The following is a 24,305-nucleotide window of genomic DNA, read 5'->3' as shown; positions in this document are numbered from 1 at the left end:
TATTATTGTTTATGTTAGACCATTCTTGTGGCGGACTCCTTCCACTGCCTGCCCCCTACATTCTCAAGACGTTTAGCCCCTTTGCTAACAACTAGACCATTGGCCTCAGAAGCAAGCTCATCAGCCAGCAGTGTTGAACAGATAGGATGGGGAGAGACAGGCAGGCAGGCAGGCAGGCAGGCAGGCAGACAGACAGACAGACAGACAGACAGAGACAAAGACACAGAAACACAGAGAGAGGGGGGAGGGAGGGAGGGAGGGAGGGAAAGAGAGAGGAGGAGGAGGAAGAGAGAGAGAGAGAACACAGAAGCCCAAGTCCTTTATACCCATGATGCTTTGCCCCATCTTCTCAGCTGGACAGGAAGAGGTAGCTGCAAGGTGTCTACTGAGAACTGTATTAGCACTGTATATATCTTCCCAGAAAAACTTCTAGCAGAGCCACTGATACTGCCAAACCAGAAATGTAAAGACAGCTTTGAGGTAACTTGCAAGTCTTAGAGATTAGCTTTTAATCACTTAAAATCAAAGACCCAGGAAAGTCATATATTGGTGTATTCTATGTTTCTCTCTCTCTCTCTCTCTTTCTCTCTCTCTCTCTCTCTCTCTCTCTCTCTCTCTCTCTCTCTCTCTCCCTCCCTCCCTCCCTCCCTTCTTCCCTCCCTCCTTCCCTGTTTTCCCTCTACCTCTCAGTGGAGTTCCACTATGTACTACTGTGTAGCCCAAGCTAGTCTCCAACTGTTGATACTTCTCAATACTAGGCTTAGAGGTGAATGCCACATCAAGACAAGAAGAGGGATCTTTTTTTTTCATTTTTAATTTATTGAAATCATTTTATTTTTATTTGTACTTTCTCATATAATACATCTCAACAGTGACCTCCCCTCACTTCCTGCCTCTCAGCTCCTCCCTCATATACCTCCTATTTCTCCCAGATGCACATTCTCCCGCTTTGCTTCAGAAAAGATCAGACCCCCAATGATATCAACCAAACATTTTTTTCCCTTTTTTTTTATTAACTTGAGTATTTCTTATATACATTTCGAGTGTTATTCAAGAGGGATCTTTTGAAATAGCCTTCTTATCTTTCCTTTCTTTCTTTGACCTTCCAAGTAGCTGGGACTCTGGGTTTTCACACTCTCTCCAACATTCAAGGGTGGTGTTTAAAGATTTGCTTGTGAATCATTTTTGTTGTTTTAGGTGGGTTGGTTCATTGGATTTTGTTTTATTCTGAGTCAAGGCCCTGATACTTAACCCAGACTTGTACTATGCAGTGCAAGCTGACTCCAAACTAACAATCCTAAGTGCTGGGATCACAAGCATGGACCCCCACCACACCCAACGTGAAGCATGGCATTTTAATGCCCTAAATGAAGTCTGAGTGGAAGAGTAGGGCCCTGCTCTAACTCCGACTATGGCTCTGGAATTCGGACATGATGCTTTCTCTGTGATGGAGTCCAGCTCCAGTCTTTGATTACATATAGAAATGGCAATCGGTTTGCTCAATAATGAAACCATTTCCTGTAGATCTCAAAAAGCAGTAAGCCACCCAGATGGCCACGTTCATGCAGTCCATATGTGATGATAAATGCACTGGATGAAGGTCTGGCTCCTTAAGACAATCAGTAATACATACATGAACCCAAATGCCCCCCAAAGATAACAGATGACAAAGACACCCTTCCTCTACACAAACATCTAGCTTTCCATTTGAAAATCACCATAGAGTTCTTCGACTCAACTCCAAAAGACTATACAATTGTGCAAAGACATTAAGCCCTTTTCTCTTTCTACCACACAGCAGACGCTGCTGACTAGCCAGTGCTCAGCCTACATTCTTCCCTCCAAATGGAACCTTAACTCGAGCCAAGCACTTTACAACCAGGAAGAAAGACCACATTTCCCAAGCTCCCCCGCACCTAGGTGTGCACTGGTGACTCAGACCTGGCCAAGGAGAATTTGGCAGAACTGTATTGGCTCACCTTAGCTGGCAAGCTTCCCTTTCATTCCTTCCCTACTTCCTCGTTCCTGTTTCCCGGCAATCTGGCATGACAGCAGAAATCGTAGTGGCTATTGGTGTCATTTGGGGCCGCAAGTCACCCTGCAGACCTCTTCAAAGATGTCCACATCCAAGTCTAGGAATAACTTAGATCATATAGAAACGGGAAACTAAGGCTGTCCACAGAACGAACAACAAAATGGGGGCTTTTTTTACGGGTTCCCCGTGTGGGTCACAGCAGTTGTAAGTCCTTAAAAGTGACAGAGGGAGATGAAGAGAATCCTTGAACGAGAGGAGGGCCCAGACAGATCAGCATGAAGGCCAAGGAAGGAGCCGTGAGCCGCGCAACGTTTGGAAGCTTCTAGAATCTACAAAAGGCTTCCTGCAGCAAGAAGGCAGGTAAGTCTACCAACGCCTTCATTGAAGTCCAATGAATTCCACGACAGTGATTGACTTCCTTCACTGCTATGGCAAAATACCTGACAGATGCATCTTAAGGCGTGGAAGGTATCTCTTGGTTCGCAATTTTTCAATCCATCCCATCAGGGATGGCACTGAAGATTTACAGTGCTAAGAGTAAGAGGACCGGCTTCCTCTCATCACCGTGGCTAGAAGTGGAAGAAACTACTCTGGGGTGGGAAGTAGTTCTACCTTCCAAGGCTGGCCCCTCATAACCTAACCTGCTTTTGCTGGCTAGAGGTTCGCCAGTGTTCCCAAACAACGCCACTCACCAGGACCAGGACCGCATGAACCTGTGAGGTGAATCACATTCAAAGCGCAACTCCTGTTTTGACTTGGTAACCCTCCCTTACTGGGTAACAACTGCGTGTTGTTTTTGGTCCCTGGGTAAGCGGTGATCTGTTCTAGCGGCAAGAGGGGATCCCCACAGCAGTGCGGAAGATGGCAGAGGCAGGTGCTGAAAGGACCCTGGGTTCTGACAACTTTCCGGACAGCGACAGGTTAAGGAGCTAGGAGTAAGTTCATGGAAATTTGAGAGGAGGCAAGGAAAGGATGGCAGGCAGGAGAGCCTGGCACTGCCTGTGTCCTGGTATTCTGAGTTTTGAACAAGAAGGTAAACTTAGAGGAAACTGGCAGTCGCTTCATCCACCTCCAGCCAAAATGGCTCTCTTCCTCCTTGAATTGGCCTGGCAAGGTCGCATGACTGCCTAGAAGCAGTGAGCACTCACTTCCTTGTACAAAGGAGGACTGGAGATGTGGAGACAGAGGAGGATGTGGAAGGGAGCACTCAATTCCCAGGATGGAGTGCCGTTCAGTTCAGAGTCCTGGAGAGCCAGGTGACCCACCACTGCTAGGCTAGGCGGGGCTTAGGGCTTCTGTTGCTAGGCTAGGCGGGGCTTAGGGCTTCTGTTGCTAGGCTAGGCGGGACTTAAGGCTTCTGTTGCTAGGCTAGGCGGGGCTTAGGGCTTCTGTTGCTAGGCTAGGCGGGGCTTAGGGCTTCTATTGTTAGCCTAGGCAGGGCTTAGGGCTTCTGTTGGTTCCTCTCATCAAAATCAGTCTGTAAATAAAAATACTATGAGCTGGGTCCTTGCTGGAGATTTTAGTAAGTGCACACTGAGAGTTGTCCTTAAGAAGGAAAGTGTTTCCTCAAGTTATGGTGCGGTTTTTCTTCTGCATCATTCAAACAACGAACCCACACAAACAAAACGAGGGCTCACTTGCATGGTTGCCCGTGGAGAACATCAGGTTCCCTGGAACCGAGGTTACAAATGGTTGTAGCCGCCAGATGAATGCTGGCAACCACGCACAGGACCTCTGGCGAAAGCAGCAAGTGTTCTTAACCACTGAGCTACCTTTCCAGCCCCAGTGTTTTAAAGCAGCCACAAAGAAGAATGAAATTTATCACTTGAGGAAAAAAAAAAAAGAGATGAAACTGGTGATCGTTGTGCTAAGTGAAATAAGCCAGACAAATGTCACTTATTTCTCTCATATATGAGATATATATATAAACACACATATATGTATATATTCACATACATTCATATGTATATGTATATTCAAAACATCCATCATGTAAAATAAATATAAATAAGTCCAAAAGACATTTAAATTTTCAGAAGAAGATGAAGAAAAGGAGGAGGAAGAGCAGTAGTTGACGTTCATGTCTTCTCATGGGGACCCACAAGAGACTTGCTTTAAAGCTCTGGTTACCGGTTTGAAAACCAGGCTCTCATCCCAAAAAGGCAGCAAATGATCTCCAGCTCTCCATCATTTGCTGACTCCTAACCTCCTGGAGAGCTTGCAGGGGCTCCACATGTGCCTTCCTTTCTCCCCACCCACGGAAGCCACTACGTCCTGGCTGAGCCTTTGCGGGGGTTCAGAAACTGAAGATTTCCGATGCATGTGGACTTCTTCACAAGTCTTTATTGGCCTCATCCAAATGGCCTTTAGATAGAAGCACAGCTGAGCAGCTCAGGCTGGAAGCAGGAATACGCCACGATGCTGGCTTGCCTGAGATGGCCGTGCCTTCTGCTCACCAAAGCCTCTCGCCCCCAAACCTTCTCTCTCTCTCTCTCTCTCTCTCTCTCTCTCTCTCTCTCTCTCTCTCTCCCTTTCAGCATCCCAACACCTACTCACTTTTATCTTGTCAGAATCAGAGTGACAGAATAGCAGAGTGGGAGGAAGGAACAACCCTTGCCTTGACTACTTTTAGCAAAGTTTATACCTAACAAAACCCTACCTGGATTTAACTGTGGGAAGATGATCAAGAAATCTAAGTTCAACTTATACAATATGTGTCTGTGCGTGCGTATGTGTGTGTGTACATGCACGAGTGCTCATACACACACACACACACACACACACAGAGAGAGAGAGAGAGAGAGAGAGAGAGAGAGAGAGAGAGAGAGAAGCAACCCTCTTATAGAACTGACTGGCAAGTGTACTTATGAGTGCCTGATAGTCCCAGAGACACTTCAGGTCTGTAGGCTTCAAGACAACACAGCCTGAGAGTGGCAGGAATTACCTCAGCTTCGTTGAGGGTTTTTTTTTTTTCCTGTGTACGGTGTTGGATGGAAGATGGGAGAGGGGAGCTCCCTTGTAAAGGCAAAGGGGATGGAAATTCCAGGTGAGTTTAAAGCGCCTGGCACGCAGGCTGCAGGTGTCTCTCCTCAGAATTTCCTGGTTGGGCCCCAGATGGAGACGCCATCCCTTCCCTGGTTCTCTCATGGAATATCTGTGTGGTCCTGGACTGACTCAATTAGCCTCTCCCTCCTGAATTTCATCATGTGTACATGGGGATAGGACCGACTTCAAAGAGGTCTGGAGCCTAATTAATGTTTTTAAGGTACCTTGAAATTCTTGGACGGAAAAAAGATGAAACCACCACCTGTATGCATCAAGGGAGACCACGTGACAGCAGGTGGAAAGTTTTAGTAGTAGACGGGACTCCCATCTCTGAGTGCTTAGTAAGAACCTCCTCTCAGCTAAAAACATATCAAGTATCAAGTTAGTGAGAGGAAGCACGCACACACCACACACACACACACACACAGAGAGAGAGAGAGAGACAGAGAGAGACAGAGAGAGAGAGAGAGAGAAACACACCCTACATAAAAAAGTAATAGAACCAGCAACTAAAATTGATAAGTGAAGTAATAAAAAGAAGTGTAATGTGCTTAGTGGTCCACTGTGAAGACACCCAGCAGTTTGCTAACCCTGCTTTTCATGAGTGTCACAGCTTCTGTTGCCCCTCCCCCGCCCGCTTCCCTTCTATCTTTCTGTCTTTCTACCCTTACTGTCTTCCCAAAGCCAACAGTGTTCTGGAACTCTGACGGAACATAGGTCCAACAAAAGCTTCTGAGGCAGGCAGATAACTCACTGGTGAACTCTTCAAAGAAAAAAACAACTGTCACTTATACTTCTACACCACCTTCCCCATAGCTAGTTCCTAAAGAGTCAACCACCTATCCGGAGCAATTTACTTTCAACTTTCTAACCTTAGGTTTCAACCCCTCACCTTAGGTCAAGAAACTTGTAAAGGTCTTTTGGTGTGATCATAAATTTATCGTAGGATTTTTTTTTTTTTCTGTGTAATGTCCTCCAGTCAAATGATGGCTTGGTGAGGCCAAAGTCGATAACCATTTATTCATTTATTTAGCGCATTTACAGTGTCTACAAGGGGCAGATACTGTTCTTGGCCAGGGCTTGAAGGAATGTAGGTAGGCACACAGCGAACAGAAGATAATCATCACACAAGAGAGACTCTGCCTCAGAAAACAAAGTTGGACAGCATCCTGAGCAATGACACCTAAGACTGATCCCTAGTCTACACACAAGTATACACACACACACACACACACACACACACACACACATATATGCATGCATGGAACAAAAAGGGGGATGAGACTATCAACGGGGGCTAAAATGATGAAGTCAGGTTTAACTGATGCTATCCAATCTCTGCTTGATGTTTCAGGAGCTCGGCTCTCCTTCCCCGAGCCTCCAACCCCCTTACAGCAGCTAACTTTATCCTCTCTGTTACGTCTAATTAGCCTGCTGCCTTCCTCTTTACCACATAAGGGATATTGGAACCCATGGAAACAATTCCTTGAGTGTTGAAGGCAAACAAGATTAGGTAATGTATTAGTCATGATTCTCCAGAAACTAAAAGTCAGTCGTACTCATAGGAAAAAGAAAACCTTTGATCTATGCAAATACGTTGAAGAGTCATTCAAAGGAACTGACTAAGAAACTTCTGGGAGCTCTCAAGTCTGACATCTGAGAGCAACCCTGGAAAGCCAAAGTTTAAGTCCAGAAGCTACCTGTTGTAGAACCAAGAAGGGCAGCAGTCATTGGGCAACTGTCCTTTACCTGTTGCCCAGCCACACTGACTCATAAAGGTAGTCATCAGATATTAAAAGCTCCTCAACTACAACCATTATTTTTATTTCTGATAGTATTTCCCCACAGTGTCCTTTTCCATTTCATCTTTCTTTGCAGAGAGCTATGGAGAAAATAATGGATATATGACCAATGCATACCTTTAATTGCCCTGTACCATGTTTGATATGTTGTCACATTGTTTATATGCATGTATGAATTCAACATAGAGTGTCATATAGTCTGAGCCAGATGGAAACATACTTGCTACATGGTAGATAATGACTTTGAACTTCTGATCCTCCTGCCTCCACTTCCCAAGGGCTGGGATTGCAGACATGCACCACTCTGTCTACGTTATGTGGTGCTCATCAGCAAACCTGGAGCTTTGAGTATGCAAGGCAAGCACGCAGCCAGCTGGACAGCATTGCCAGCTCCGTAGGGTTGGTTTTGAATGTCAAAGATGTTAGTTCTAAGACTATTCCAAAATCTAATTTATAACACTACTTTAGCACTACATTAAGTGAGTGTGTGTGTGTGTGTGTGAGAGAGAGAGAGAGTTCTAAAAAGCTACAGATTCCCCCAAAGATCCATGTAACCTACTTCTCTGAACTCAAGCATATGCTCCAGTGTAAAACCTAGAGGTTCTCTTCTTCACCTCCAAGTAGGCTGGGAAAGGAAGCAAAATATAAATCATGGTTGTCCTCTGCTCTCCAAATTCAAGCTAGTTTGGGGGTAAAACGACACACCAAAAGAGGGTTATACAGCACCTGCTTAATTGGTAAGGGCATTGACCCGCCCCTGTATGAAGGAGTAAGTGGTTCTCAACCTGTGGCTCATAACCCCTTTCCGGTAGAACAGAGACCATCTGAAAACAATGCTATTTACATTTCAGTTCCTAACAGGAGTAAATTACAGCCAGGAAGTAGCAACACATATAATTTTATGATGGGGGGGGGTCAGTCCGACATGAGGATCTGGATTAAAGGGTTGCCGTGTTAGGAAGGTTGAGGATCCCTGGAGTAAGGGGTAATGACTTTTCACTTACTCTCCAGTTGTGGATGATATCATGGCATTGACTTCGAATGACAGTGTGCGCTGAGATCACTTACCAAAAATTACAGACTGTTACCAATGCCATCAGTACAGTTCATATCCAATAGACGTTTGATAAATAAACCACACTTCATTTTACAACAGCAAATGAATAGTTATAATAGAATTGTTTCTTGATTCATTTACCATCCATATGGGTGCCTTTCTACAGGACTATTTTACTGTGTAGCAAACTCCAGAGAGAACACAAATATGCCTATGAAATCATTCTGGACGAAGAAACACAGAGCCCAGAACACGACAAAGAGGCAAAGCTAATACCAAACTGAATGAAGTGACAGATGAATGTTTGAGTGGGCTCATGTTTCAGACCAGGAATAATGAACGGGAGGGGGGGTTACCTTTTCCCAACTGGACATTTGTTCCCAACCATCCCAAACCTAAAGTATTCCCACAAAGGCTAGGCAGAGGAGGTATCCTAAAGTGATTACCAAGCCAAGTGTGGTGGTGCATTGATTCCAGAACTCAGGAGACAGAGGCAGACAAAACTCAGTGAGCTTGAGACCAGCCTGGTCTACAAAGCGATTTCCCGGCCATTCAAGAGTACATAGCAAAGCCTTGTCTCAAACACGCACAGCAAACAAGCAAAGTTGTTAGGATTCAGTGAGGGATGAGGACGCATGCGCAAGCTGGGAAAGACGCAGAGGAAAGTTCTGATAACCGAGTTTCGATGGTGCTTGCCATGCACTAAGGTTGATTATTCATAAATTATGTCTTCAACGATTTCCATCAGCATTGGCAATCACACTCCTGTGCCAGCACAGCGCAGCCGACTGAAGAGGCACACGCCACCCCTCCCCAATGAATAACTTCATCCTTGGCTTCCAAAAGAAATCTCTCCTTAGACTCAAAGGATGCCAACTTTCGTATGACTCAGAGCACCATAGATAAATATTAAATAAGACCCCACAGAAAACCACTCTCGTGAGGAACAAAGGTGACATCCATAGTGACCAGAGACCATTCCAAGTGGCAAGTTGACCTGCATGAGAGTCATCATGAGCACACACACACACACACACACACACACACACACACACACACACACCTATTCAGATGAGTCCAATGTTATGGAAAATGTCGGAATAGGATCAGTGGAGTTTTGAATTAGAAATGTTATTTATAACAGGCTAATTATACAAATGAGAAATCAGAGGCAAGATGGTGCAGTAAGGAAGCAGAGAGATAGGGACGATATGCTAGATCTCCTCCTTTGAAGTCTGTCATACTTTTCCCCAGCCGCATACATATGCACATGCCTCTGGGAGCCAGAGACCAACATCGTATGACTTCTACTCTCTAGCTCATTCTTTGAGACACGATCTTTACCTGAATCTAGAGCTCACCAGCTCAGTCAACCTGGCTGGCCACCAAATTTGGAGGACACTCCTATCTCCACCTTCTCGGTTCAGAAATTTTAAGAGCTTGCCCCTGTAGCCAGCATTTTATATAGGGATCCAAATCCACCCAGGACCTCACAGTGGGATGGACTCATCTCCCCAGAGCCTCCAAGTATCCTTAAATGAAATGTTAACAACAAATGCTAAGATGTTGGAGGTAACCATTAATGAATGCCACGCGACTTACCAAAGACTCAGTACTAAGCTATAAACAAATCAGGCTTACTTCAGCAAATACAGCACAGGTGAAAACCATCATCCTCGTGAAGGAGTCAGGTCTGCAGTGGCTTGACAATTGGAAATAGCAAAGAACCCTAAGAGGAACCTAATCCCCTAAAAAGCTCCAACTCCTTGAAGACAGGAATTAGGTGTGATTACTTTTTATCCCCAGTGCTTAGCAATTCCTGACAACAGATGCTCCATAAAGCTTCGTGTGTGGAATGCACAGCTCTACATAGACGTGTGGAACAACCGACTAAGAGTATAGGCCACAGGAATGTGTCACAGATGTCTAATAAGGCACCTCCCTGCAGGTTTCTGTGTTTACGAAAAAAAAAACCTGATGAATTATTGGCCACTGTTCATTGAATGATAAGACTTAACCACACCTCATTGATTTGAAAGTCAATGGCCTTATTAAAGAAGAGATAGCGATGTTTTGGAACCAGGCAAAGTAATTTCTCTCTTTCTTTTGGATCTGCTTTAAAATTCTCACTTGCCTGCTGATGGTGTGGCCATTTATTTCTCTTTGTCAAGTCCAGAATTTCATAAGCAGATATCACTTGCTTGTTCAAACCTTGTCTTTTTCTTAAATGGTGAGAGAGAAGCAGAGAGGTGGGGGGAGAAGGAACAAAGAGTCAATCCAGCCAAGTTTAAGTTAAGAATCATTTCTAGTCACTAAGAATTGCTGCTTAGAGAACTTCAGGTATTTGTTCAAACATGAACACAGAAGTCAGCTAGCTCACAGAGCAGACCTGCACACACACACACAAAGACACACAGACTCACACACACACACACACACACACACACACACACACACACCTGTCCAAGGCTACAGGGAAGTCCTTGATGCAAACTAGGACAAAAACATGTTGCTGTTATCAATTTCATTAAGACCCAGGACGATCCCTGATTACCTCATAAGCACCTATTAGATATTTGGCAACACGAACACATGAGAGTGAGAAAAAAATGACATTACATTTTTAACATTTAAATTTAAAAAAGAAATCCATCACCTCCTGTGTTCATCATCACTGTGAGAAAACACATGACAGAAAGTACTTATGGAAGAAAAGGTTGACTTTTAGCCCACGGTGGTAGAGAAAGTATGAACTCAGAGCCACGATGTGGTAGCTCTTCCTGTGGGACTGAACACACAAGCAAAGAAAACATGGGGGCAGAACCGAAGGAGGCATAACCTTCAGTAGCCCATTCTACTGACTCCCTCCCAGCAGCCAAGCTCCACTTTCTGTAGGTCCCACAGCCTTCGAAGACTGTCCCGGTCATGAATGAATGTTTATAACAAGAGACTGTCGGGGGGGGGGGATGCTTCCAATTTAAATCATGAATGGGAAACTTTTTATGCCTTCTGTTGTACAAAAGCTTCCAAGTGGGGCTGAAGAAGTAGCTCTGTGGTTAAAGGTGGGCACTGCTCTTCCAGAGGACCCAATTATGGCTCCAAGTACACAGATTTCCTTCCAACACTCACTGTGGATGCTCTAACGGCCGGAACTCCAGCCCCAGGGAATCTAACTTCCTCTCTGGCCTCCCAGGGCACCTCATGCATGTGGCAGATACTATGTCCCACACGGCTTGGTCCTAGAAGCATGACTGGGATGACAAGGAAATGAAGGAAGGACAGACACACATATAGCACAGCTGGGGACAGATGGGCTGTACACACTATAAGGGAGCATCACCAACTACCAGCCAACAGGAAGCTCAGGGTGTTTATTATGGACACACAGTGAGGAGGTAGTAGCTAGTTTCCCCAGAGGGTGTTTGTACAGGGGCAGTCTGAGCATGGAAAGATTCAGGAGGAAGATTCTTCTATGGTTAAAATGTGTACACACCATCAACATTCACACTCAAAGAAAGACGTTGCTATCCCTCTTAAGGAAAAAGCTTTGCTTATTTCTCACAAGTCTGAGGCATTGGTCCTTGGCATGGACCTGTCCATCCATATCAACAGTTCACACTCACTAAGGGCTTCCTCTGCTCCCCGACAGCAGCAGATATATATAGGTGTGTGTGTGTGTGTGTGTGTGTGTGTGTGTGTGTGTGTGTGTGTGTGGTGTCGGAATGAGAGATGTGTCTTTTATATGCTTGCATAGTTGGACATTTGGCCCCCAGGTAGAAGTGATGTTTGGAGAGTTTATGAGGAGGAACAACGTTGCTGGGAGAAGTACATCATCGGGGTAGACTTTAAGAGTTCACAGCCTTGACCCACTTACAGTTCCGTCTTTCTGCTTCATGTCAACTCCCTGCCTCCACGCCTGTTGCTGGCTGCCATGCCAGCCATCTGCCATAAGGGACTCATCCCTCTGAAGCCATAAGCCATAACAAACTCTTTGTTCTCTAAGTCACTTTGGTCACAACGTTTTGTCATAGCAGCAGAAAACACCAGGCTTGTTTTTCTTACAAATGATGGGACTAGCTCTTCTCTACCTAATATGCACTTAGATACCTCAAGGCTGGGGCTGAAACTGTCCAAAGTTTTGCTCAATCACAATCGCTCATCTGGATCTGGCTACTGATACAGCCTTTAGTCTAGGAGTATTTGTTCCTCTCTATGGGAAGCACTCGCTGTATCCTTTAAAAAAATTAATATGGTGTGTGTGTGTTTGTGTGTGTGTGTGTTTGTGTGTGTGTGTTTGTGTGTGTGTGTGTGTGTGTGTGTGTGTGTGTGTGTGTGTGACAGTGTCACAGTACTTTCATGGAAGTCAGAGGACAACTTTGGGAATTTCAGTTTTCCTTCATGTGTCCTGGGACTCGAACTCAGTACAATTAAATGCTCCTCACAGCAATATAGTCCACAGACTAAGACAGAAATGAGCATTGGTGTGGCCATCTTTGGAGTGGACTCTCACACATGGTTTCTTCAAATTCATATTCAAAGTGGTCAAGGCCAGCGCATCATAATTTCCAAACCTTCAAAACCAAATAGGGCTCAGGATATGGATAACAGGTAAAGACAGTGTCTCAAGCCTGACACACTGAGTTCCATCCCCAGGACCCACATGATAGAAGACAAGAACTATCAAAAAAATTATGGTCTGATCTTCACAGGAGGACGGTGGAAGTAACAAGAATCAACCGGTCAATATAATACAACTTTTAACATTTTTTTGAAAAAGAATAAAAACCACTATCAAATATAATTCCTATTCTTCACAAACCCATGAGATACAGTGTACTGTGGAAATAATTAACTTCTGTGCATGTTTATTTCTTTCTTTGTTTTGAGGCAAGATCTTGCCAAGTCTCTCTGTCTGACCTGGCCCTTACTATACATCCCAGGCTGTCCCCAAACTTGAGAGGATGCATTTGGGAAGCAGAGGCAGAAAGAGTGCAAGTTCAAGATGAGCACGGTGTACTCAGCTACTTCGAAGCCAGCCTTGGCTACAGAACAAGACCTTGCAGCAAACAAAGAAAAGGAAGAGGAAAAGGAAGAGAAAGATGTAAACACACAAGGGAAGAAGGCAACTAAAGGCACAATAAGAAGAAAGCTGTCATAGACTGGAGACAGGGCTCAGTGGTTAAGAGCACTTGCTGCTCTTACAGAGGAGCTGGATTCAGGTACCATTACCCACGTGAGGACTCGACTTTCCATAACTCCAGTTCTGTGAGATCCAATAGCTTCTTCTGACCTCTCTAGACACCAAACACATAAGTGGAGCAACATATATTCAGTCAAAACACTCATACACATAAAATAAAGTAGATTATATATAATAAGACATATATTTTATATATTAAATATGTATATATTATGTAAGGAAAACAGTTGTCTATGTACTAAAGTCCGAAGTTTTGAGAAAAATCAACCTACTGACACCTTGATCTACAACTCCCAGGCTTCAAAACTGGGGAAAAAAATACATTTCCGTTGTTAAGGACCCCCCAGGTATAGAATTTGCTTTTTGTAGCATGAGAAATAACTCTGAGAGCAAACATGCATCCTTATGTTATACATGGGTTGGTTAAGTCCACCTGAGGAGTAGTAAAGGAAAATATTTAACGGGAAGTCCCACACCGGCGGATCCCGGACCGCAGCAGCTCTCTGCTCCCAAACCCCGTGGGAGAGAGACCTCACCGCCTGATCAGGTGGGCACTCCTGAGGCTGCAGAGCGGAGGAGACCACCAACACTGCCCACCCCTGCCCACATCCCTGGCCCAAGAGGCAACTGTATAAGGCCTCTGGGTTCCCGTAGGGGAGGGCCCGGGAGCGGCAGGACCCCTGCGCCTGAGACACTGCCGGAACCTGAAGGAAACAGACCTGATAAACAGTTCTCTGCACCCAAATCCCGTGGGAGGGAGAGCTGAACCTTCAGAGAGGCGGACACGCCTGGGAAACCAGAAGAGACTGCACTCTGTGCACATCCAGGCGCCAGAGGAAAACACCAAACGTCATCTGAAACCCTGGTGCACGGAGGCCCCGGAAGGAGCGGCACAGATTTTCCCGGTTGCTGCCACAGCGGAGAGGACTTAGGCAGTACCCCACGAGCAAACTTGAGCCTTGGAACCACAGGTAGGACCAATTTTTCCCCTGCAAGAAACCTGCCTGGTGAACTCAAGACACAGGCCCACAGGAACAGCTGAAGACCTGTAGAGAGGAAAAACTACACGCCCGAAAGCAGAACACTCTGTCCCCATAACTGGCTGAAAGAAAACAGGAAAACAGGTCTACAGCACTCCTGACACACAGGTTATAGGACAGTCTAGCCACTGTCAGAAATAGCAGAACAAAGTAACACTAGAGATAATCTGATGGCGAGAGGCAAGCACAGGAACCCAAGCAACAGAAACCAAGACTACATGGCATCATCGGAGCCCAATTCTCCCACCAAAGCAAACACGGAATATCCAAACACACCAGAAAAGCAAGACCTAGTTTCAAAATCATATTTGATCATGATGCTGGAGGACTTCAAGAAAGACATAAAGAACTCCCTTAGAGAACAAGTAGAAGCCTACAGAGAGGAATCGCAAAAATCCCTGAAAGAATTCCAGGAAAACACAATCAAACAGTTGAAGGAATTAAAAATGGAAATAGAAGCAATCAAGAAAGAACACATGGAAACAACCCTGGACATAGAAAATCAAAGGAAAAGACAAGGAGGTGTAGATACAAGCTTCACCAACAGAATTCAAGAGATGGAAGAGAGAATCTCGGGAGCAGAAGATTCCATAGAAATCATTGACTCAACTGTCAAAGATAATGTAAAGCGGAAAAAGCTACTGGTCCAAAACATACAGGAAATCCAGGACTCAATGAGAAGATCAAACCTAAGGATAATAGGTATAGAAGAGAGTGAAGACTCCCAGCTCAAAGGACCAGTAAATATCTTCAACAAAATCATAGAAGAAAACTTCCCTAACCTAAAAAAAGAGATACCCATAGGCATAAAAGAAGCCTACAGAACTCCAAATAGATTGGACCAGAAAAGAAACACCTCCCGTCACATAATTGTCAAAACACCAAACGCACAAAATAAAGAAAGAATATTAAAAGCAGTAAGGGAAAAAGGTCAAGTAACATATAAAGGCAGACCTATCAGAATCACACCAGACTTTTCGCCAGAAACTATGAAGGCCAGAAGATCCTGGACAGATGTCATACAGACCCTAAGAGAACACAAATGCCAGCCCAGGTTACTGTATCCTGCAAAACTCTCAATTAACATAGATGGAGAAACCAAGATATTCCATGACAAAACCAAATTTACACAATATCTTTCTACAAGTCCAGCACTACAAAGGATAATAAAGGGTAAAGCCCAACATAAGGAGGCAAGCTATACCCTAGAAGCAAGAAACTAATCATCTTGGCAACAAAACAAAGAGAATGAAAGCACACAAACATAACCTCACTTCCAAATATGAATATAACGGGAAGCAATAATCACTATTCCTTAATATCTCTCAATATCAATGGCCTCAACTCCCCAATAAAAAGACATAGATTAACAAACTGGATACGCAACGAGGACCCTGCATTCTGCTGCCTACAGGAAACACACCTCAGAGACAAAGACAGACATTACCTCAGAGTGAAAGGCTGGAAAACAATTTTCCAAGCAAATGGTAAGAAGAAGCAAGCTGGAGTAGCCATTCTAATATCAAATAAAATCAATTTTCAACTAAAAGTCATCAAAAAAGATAAGGAAGGACACTTCATATTCATCAAAGGAAAAATCCACCAAGATGAAGTCTCAATCCTAAATATCTATGCCCCAAATACAAGGGCACCTACATATGTAAAAGAAACCTTACTAAAGCTCAAAACACACATTGCACCTCACACAATAATAGTGGGAGATTTCAACACCCCACTCTCATCAATGGACAGATCATGGAAACAGAAATTAAACAGAGATGTAGACAGACTAAGAGAAGTCATGAGCCAAATGGACTTAACGGATATTTATAGAACATTCTATCCTAAAGCAAAAGGATATACCTTCTTCTCAGCTCCTCATGGTACTTTCTCCAAAATTGACCATATAATTGGTCAAAAAACGGGCCTCAACAGGTACAGAAAGATAGAAATAATCCCATGCGTGCTATCGGACCACCACGGCCTAAAACTGGTCTTCAATAACAATAAGGGAAGAATGCCCACATATACGTGGAAATTGAACAATGCTCTACTCAGTGACAACCTGGTCAAGGAAGAAATAAAGAAAGAAATTAAAAACTTTTTAGAATTTAATGAAAATGAAGGTACAACATACCCAAACTTATGGGACACAATGAAAGCTGTGCTAAGAGGAAAACTCATAGCGCTGAGTGCCTGCAGAAAGAAACAGGAAAGAGCATATGTCAGCAGCTTGACAGCACACCTAAAAGCTCTAGAACAAAAAGAAGCAAATACACCCAGGAGGAGTAGAAGGCAGGAAATAATCAAACTCAGAGCTGAAATCAACCAAGTAGAAACAAAAAGGACCATAGAAAGAATCAACAGAACCAAAAGTTGGTTCTTTGAGAAAATCAACAAGATAGATAAACCCTTAGCCAGACTAACGAGAGGACACAGAGAGTGCGTCCAAATTAACAAAATCAGAAATGAAAAGGGAGACATAACTACAGATTCAGAGGAAATTCAAAAAATCATCAGATCTTACTATAAAAACCTATATTCAACAAAACTTGAAAATCTTCAGGAAATGGACAATTTCCTAGACAGATACCAGGTATCGAAGTTAAATCAGGAACAGATAAACCAGTTAAACAACCCCATAACTCCTAAGGAAATGGAAGCAGTCATTAAAGGTCTCCCAACCAAAAAGAGCCCAGGTCCAGACGGGTTTAGTGCAGAATTCTATCAAACCTTCATAGAAGACCTTATACCAATATTATCCAAACTATTCCACAAAATTGAAACAGATGGAGCCCTACCGAATTCCTTCTATGAAGCCACAATTACTCTTATACCTAAACCACACAAAGACCCAACAAAGAAAGAGAACTTCAGACCAATTTCCCTTATGAATATCGACGCAAAAATACTCAATAAAATTCTGGCAAACCGAATTCAAGAGCACATCAAAACAATCATCCACCATGATCAAGTAGGCTTCATCCCAGGCATGCAGGGATGGTTTAATATAAGGAAAACCATCAACGTGATCCATCATATAAACAAACTGAAAGAACAGAACCACATGATCATTTCATTAGATGCTGAGAAAGCATTTGACAAAATTCAACACCCCTTCATGATAAAAGTCCTGGAAAGAATAGGTATTCAAGGCCCATACCTAAACATAGTAAAAGCCATATACAGCAAACCAGTTGCTAACATTAAACTAAATGGAGAGAAACTTGAAGCAATCCCACTAAAATCAGGGACTAGACAAGGCTGCCCACTCTCTCCCTACTTATTCAATATAGTTCTTGAAGTTCTAGCCAGAGCAATCAGACAACAAAAGGAGATCAAGGGGATACAGATCGGAAAAGAAGAGGTCAAAATATCACTATTTGCAGACGACATGATAGTATATTTAAGTGATCCCAAAAGTTCCACCAGAGAACTACTAAAGCTGATAAACAACTTCAGCAAAGTGGCTGGGTATAAAATTAACTCAAATAAATCAGTTGCCTTCCTCTATACAAAAGAGAAACAAGCCGAGAAAGAAATTAGGGAAACGACACCCTTCATAATAGACCCAAATAATATAAAGTACCTCGGTGTGACTTTAACCAAGCAAGTAAAAGATCTGTACAATAAGAACTTCAAGACACTGAGGAAAGAAATTGAAGAAGACCTCAGAAGATGGAAAGATCTCCCATGCTCATGGATTGGCAGGATTAATATAGTAAAAATGGCCATTTTACCAAAAGCAATCTACAGATTCAATGCAATCCCCATCAAAATACCAATCCAATTCTTCAAAGAGATAGACAGAACAATTTGCAAATTCATCTGGAATAACAAAAAACCCAGGATAGCTAAAGCTATCCTCAACAATAAGAGGACTTCAGGGGGAATCACTATCCCTGAACTCAAGCAGTATTACAGAGCAATAGTGATAAAAACTGCATGGTATTGGTACAGAGACAAACAGATAGACCAATGGAATAGAATTGAAGACCCAGAAATGAACCCACACACCTATGGTCACTTGATTTTTGACAAAGGAGCCAAAACCATCCAATGGAAAAAAGATAGCATTTTCAGCAAATGGTGCTGGTTCAACTGGAGGGCAACATGTAGAAGAATGCAGATCGATCCATGCTTATCACCCTGTACAAAGCTTAAGTCCAAGTGGATCAAGGACCTCCACATCAAACCAGACACACTCAAACTAATAGAAGAAAAACTAGGGAAGCATCTGGAACACATGGGCACTGGAAAAAATTTCCTGAACAAAACACCAATGGCTTATGCTCTAAGATCAAGAATCGACAAATGGGATCTCATAAAACTGCAAAGCTTCTGTAAGGCAAAGGACACTGTGGTTAGGACAAAACGGCAACCAACAGATTGGGAAAAGATCTTTACCAATCCTATAACAGATAGAGGCCTTATATCCAAAATATACAAAGAACTCAAGAAGTTAGACCGCAGGGAAACAAATAACCCTATTAAAAAATGGGGTTCAGAGCTAAACAAAGAATTCACAGCTGAGGAATGCCGAATGGCTGAGAAACACCTAAAGAAATGTTCAACATCTTTAGTCATAAGGGAAATGCAAATCAAAACAACCCTGAGATTTCACCTCACACCAGTGAGAATGGCTAAGATCAAAAACTCAGGTGACAGCAGATGCTGGCGAGGATGTGGAGAAAGAGGAACACTCCTCCATTGTTGGTGGGATTGCAGACTGGTAAAACCATTCTGGAAATCAGTCTGGAGGTTCCTCAGAAAATTGGACATTGAACTGCCTGAGGATCCAGCCATACCTCTCTTGGGCATATACCCAAAAGATGCCTCAACATATAAAAGAGACACGTGCTCCACTATGTTCATCGCAGCCTTATTTATAATAGCCAGAAACTGGAAAGAACCCAGATGCCCTTCAACAGAGGAATGGATACAGAAAATGTGGTACATCTACACAATGGAATATTACTCAGCTATCAAAAACAACGAGTTTATGAAATTCGTAGGCAAATGGTTGGAACTGGAAAATATCATCCTGAGTGAGCTAACCCACTCACAGAAAGACATACATGGTATGCACTCATTGATAAGTGGCTATTAGCCCAAATGCTTGAATTACCCTAGATCCCTAGAACAAAGGAAACTCAAGACGGATGATCAAAATGTGAATGCTTCACTCCTTCTTTAAATGAGGAAAAAGAATACCCTTGGCAGGGAAGGGAGAGGCAAAGATTAAAACAGAGACTGAAGGAACACCCATTCAGAGCCTGCCCCACAGGTGGCCCATACATATACAGCCACCCAATTAGACAAGATGGATGAAGCAAAGAAGTGCAGACCGACAGGAGCCGGATGTAGATCGCTCCTGAGAGACACAGCCAGAATACAGCAAATACAGAGGCGAATGCCAGCAGCAAACCACTGAACTGAGAATAGGTCCCCCGTTGAAGGAATCAGAGAAAGAACTGGAAGAGCTTGAAGGTGCTCGAGACCCCAAAAGTACAACAATGTCAAGCAACCAGAGCTTCCAGGGACTAAGCCACTACCTAAAGACTATACATGGACTGACCCTGGACTCTGTCCCCATAGGTAGCAATGAATATCCTAGTAAGAGCACCAGTGGAAGGGGAAGCCCTGGGTCCTGCTAAGACTGAACCCCCAGTGAACTAGACTATGTGGGGAGGGTGGCAATGGGGGGAGGTTTGGGAGGGGAACACCCATAAGGAAGGGGAGGGGGGAGGGTGATGTTTGTCCGGAAACCGGGAAAGGGAATAACACTTGAAATGTATATAAGAAATACTCAAGTTAATTAAAAAAAAAAAAGAAAGAAAAATATTTAACAACCTACGTGACCATCAACTAGCATTTCTGCCAGGCAATCTCTTCATCTGTAAAATAGAGTTTAGGCTAACAAACCATTTGGACCATTGTTTTGCTGCCATTTATGCAAACAAAGTTTTATTAGAACATTATCATGCTCTGACTGTCCTCTGAAAGACTCTACCCAGCACCTGACTCAGACAGATGCAGCTATCCACAGCCAAACAGATGGAGGACTCTTACAGAAGAATAGAAGGAAGGATTGCAGCCCCTAAGGGGATAGCAACTTCACAGGAAGAACAACAGAGTCAACTAACCTGGACCCTGGGGCTCCCAGAGACTGAACCACCTACCAAAAAGCATACATGGGCTGGACCTACCTCCCCATCCCCACCCCACTCCCTACCACCCTGCACATATGTAGCAGATGAGCAGCTTGGTCTTCATGTGGGTCCCAAACATGGGACATGGATTATTAAATATAATTACTACTATTTTAATAAAAAAAGAACACTGTCATGCTCATTTGTTTTCAAATGTGTCTGACATACTCTTGAACTACAATAGTGGAATTAAATTGGAGTTCAGTAATTGTATCCAAAACCACGTGACCAGCACAGCTTGTAACACATACTATCTCGGTATTTACATAAGTTCGCCTACTAACCTCTGACTCGGCATTTGAAGAATTATTAAGTATTCAGTTTCCACTGAACTTGGAATCTTGACTCTAGGACCCTGGCACCCATGTCTTTACATTAAATCAACACTTCTCCAAGAGTGGACCTAAAGTTAGCAGCATCTACAGTGGCAGGAAATGTGTTTGAAACACTATCAGATCCTACTCCAGATCTGCTGACTCAGAGACCATTGAGGTGGATGGACCTCAACTGTGGCAAGGAGATTTGTCTGTTTGCTTTGTTTGTTCTGCGGTATTAGGGACCACAGACCTCATCTATGGTAGGCAAGGCAAATTACTATTTCGCTACATTCCTACCCTTTGCAGACTGATAGAAATCATGGCATTACATTACTCTCCAAACTCACAAGTGTTAGAATCAGAATTCAACGAGATCCTAGATGTGGTGGCACCAGCCTGTAGTCTTGGCACTTAGGAAGTGAAAACAGGAAGACCAGGAGTCTAAAATCACCCTCTATCTCACAGTGAGCTGGAAAGCACTCTGGGCTCTATAACGCTCTGTTTCAAAAAGTCATAGTAGCCCCAGGAAGATTGTTCAGCACGTAAGGTGCTTGTCTGGCAAGCATGAAGATGTGAGTCCATATTCCCAGAACCCATAGAGAAAGCCGGGTGTCATAGTGCACACCTACAACCCCAGAAATGGCGAGAAGAAAGGCAGAAACAAGAGGATCTCTGGAACTTTCCATACCAGTAAGCCTAACGTATGCAGTAAAGTTCGAGGCCAATGAAAGCCCTGCCCAAACAAAAGTTCAAAGATGCTTAAGGTCCCATATTGAAGACTGTCCTCTGACGACCAGGCATTCTGTGCATGCACGAACCACACTGTATATACACGTATACATACAAATAGTAAGATAAATTACTAATGGTAATAATTAGGTGGAATCATTTTGCCCTTTGCAAAACAGAGAAAGCAAAGCCATGCCCCCATCAAAGGAAAACACACACACACACACACACACACACCAGAGATTTTTATAGAATTAAAAACAGATAGATGATAGATAGATAGATAGATAGATAGATAGATAGATAGATAGATGATAGATAGATAGATAGATAGATAGATAGATAGATAGATAGATAGATAGATAGATAGATAGATAGGCAGGCAGGCAGGCAGACAAACAGACAGACAGATAGATAGTTAGATAATGCTACTGACAAAGTATGGTGGTTTGGTCTATTCCACTTTTCTCTTTCTTTATGGGGATATTACTTTAAAAAAAAAGAAAAACATGCAACAGCTGTCAAACTGTGATGTTTATTTTAGCAACCAGTGAGAACTGACCTCTAAATTGAGCAGCCTGACAGTGTTAATCTCCTGCGAAAAAGCATTCTGCATCACGTAAACAGAAAAAGTGGAGTCGGGGTTATGCTTCCCAAAACCCCACAAACCAAGTCTAATTTTTATTTCTATATTGGAATTTACCCAAAACAAATGGTTTCCAGGGCATTAGATCTGTTTTCAAAATGTAAGAACTTGAGAGAGAGGGAGAGAGAGAGAGAGAGAGGAAGTCATGACACCCACATGCTCAAAGAGGAATCCCAGGACCAAAAACCCATTTCCTGCCTGCAAGGTAGGAGAAACGTTTCTTCTTTATCTAAAATACGCTTCCTGTGCCCCTCAGAATCAAGAACTCAGTCAAAACGCTGCTTCCGGGTTGGCAGGAGAGCTCAACTCCTTTCTTCCTTTCCTTGAAATGCACAGGGCATCAGCTGACTTCCCCTTCTGTGCTTTCTGTACAGGAGGGAGGAGTGGTAGTCTTTTATGAACACCTAGAGAGCCTTTGCCAAGTCCAGACTGGATTCCCAAGATGACCTGGTGTGTCTCCTGCAACTCCACCACCGTGGGGAAGGGGAGGGGAGAGTTCTCACTGGGCACTGAGAGTCAGTCCTGCTGTAGTGCCAGCAAGGTTGTCTGAGAAGAGCTCAGAGAGACACAAGGAATAGAAAAAATACCGTTGCTTCTTAAGGCCTGATTTATACAACACCGGGGAGAAGCAAAGTGTTACAATTATCTGCTCACTTGGGAATATGAAGAACTCCATAATCTGTCACCCAGGGAAAATGTATTTTCAGTTGAATCACAATCTGCCTTTTCTACTTTTTCTCTGCTGTCAAAATTCTAATGTTCTTTGTGGAATTAGGGATGTTAAACAATTGGCCCGGGCCTGAAAAATCCAACCATGTCAAACTCCTGGTCCTGAATGAGGCAGCGACTGTCTCCTTTTCCAATAAAATCTCCTCCCAGAGAGTGATGGTTGGCTCCAGAGAAGTTTCAGGGGCATTCACTGATTACCATGACTATTCCTCCTGGCAGAAATAACTACCATAAATACCTCCTAAATGAGAAGCCATCGGGAAAGCTGAGGAGTGACTGAGTTGCTAGAAACAGATATCACAGATCCTGAGAGTGGGTTCGCATTCCATCCAGCCCATAATTTCATTACCTTGTGGACAGTGGGCAAGCTAGATTCTCAGATGCTTCCCCCTCTTTGTGCCCCCTCCAAAAAAAAACTAAGAAACCCTTCCTAAATGCAAAGTAGTACAAAATAAAAGGAACATTTGCTCAGCTGAGAGTGTGTGACTCTGTAGTAATGTGGATGTGGATATTCACATTGAATCTATTTATAACAGCTAATGTTTGGAACGAACTCAGACATCCATGCAAAAATGGACAGATTAAAAGTTATGGTATGCCTGTGTGATGGAACTCAGCAGTGAAGGATTGGTTGCACTACCCAGATAGAGTGCAAAAAGCATTAAACTTGAGCAAAGCCAGACAAAAGAATACAGTAATAGTTCACAAAACTCCAAAAAGTAAACTGTAGTCACAAAGAAAGAAAGAAAGAAAGAAAGAAAGAAAGAAAGAAAGAAAGAAAGAAAGAAAGAAAGAAAGGAAGGAAGGAAGGAAGGAAGGAAGAAAGAGAAAGAAAGAGATAAAGGAAGAAAGAAAGCAACAGGTCCTTGGTTGTAAGGCATTTGGTAAGACAAGAAGTAGAAGGGATAACAGGAGATATGAGGAAACTTGGGAGAGGAATATTGGAAAACTTGATGCTGGTGATGGGTTACCCATCTGCCAGATATTTGGGGAAATCAGGTCTGATCTCACTTCTAGTACTCTGAATTGCTTGCTGCTGAGAAATCTGCTCTCTTGAACTCACTGTCTCTCATCCCATCTGAGGCAAAGAACTTGCGACATTCACTTCCCAAGACCAGAATCCTGTGACACCTTTTCTTCCCCAGAAGGAACACAGACATTGACAAGGTAAGTTACCCTTGAACAAAGGGCACACAGTGACTTTCATTGTGTAGTCATTAGAAACTACAGCAGAAAATATCAGACGTCTACTCTAAATACTGAAAGAATCTTAGCACCAGGAACTAAAAACATATGAGATTTCTCGGTTTTCTGGGCCAGAATAAGGGATAGAGAACAAAAGAGACTAGAGCGCTCAGGGTGGAGCAATTCAGAATACTTAAAATGGTATAACCCTACTCCCGAGAGATTAAGCTACAGAAATGCCTATGGCCCACCATGTACACCACAGAAACCAGCCTTGGGCAGGAATTTACCTTAAACTGAGCAATAAA

This window comes from Rattus norvegicus, chromosome 17 (genome assembly GCF_021556685.1).
Source record: "Rattus norvegicus strain SHRSP/BbbUtx chromosome 17, alternate assembly SHRSP_T2T, whole genome shotgun sequence".
NCBI lineage: Eukaryota > Metazoa > Chordata > Mammalia > Rodentia > Muridae > Rattus > Rattus norvegicus.
Note: the sequence above shows the minus strand (reverse complement) of the source record.